Below are 453 nucleotides of genomic sequence, written 5' to 3' on the forward strand. Positions count from 1 at the left end.
CAGATTTATAAATATATATATTTAAATATAAATATATATATATTTAAAAATACTATATGTATATCAATATGTATAATAAACAAAATCGAATTAAACACTAGACTGCAGCCAAATTGAAAATGAAAACAAATTTAAATTATAAAAACAAAACAAAAAACGCAGAACTGCATTGCACAACTCGTAGTAAATTAAATGTTTAAACAATAAATGACTGCATAAAACAAATTTGACAAGCCAACAATTTGTATTTGTGGCTAATGAAAAGATTAACACAAATAGTTAAACAAAACCAAAAAAAAACTATACGCAAATCAATTTAACGAATTTTTCTACACATTTAATGTAAAAGTAATATACTACACATACATGTAAACATACATATATATATGTATGCATATATATATATTTATGTATGTAAACAAAAAACCATTTATCAATATTTATGCATACACA

Source organism: Drosophila hydei, unplaced genomic scaffold, assembly GCF_003285905.1.
Source record: "Drosophila hydei strain 15085-1641.00,03,60 unplaced genomic scaffold, DhydRS2 tig00000149-arrow-pilon, whole genome shotgun sequence".
NCBI classification, from domain to species: Eukaryota; Metazoa; Arthropoda; class Insecta; order Diptera; family Drosophilidae; genus Drosophila; species Drosophila hydei.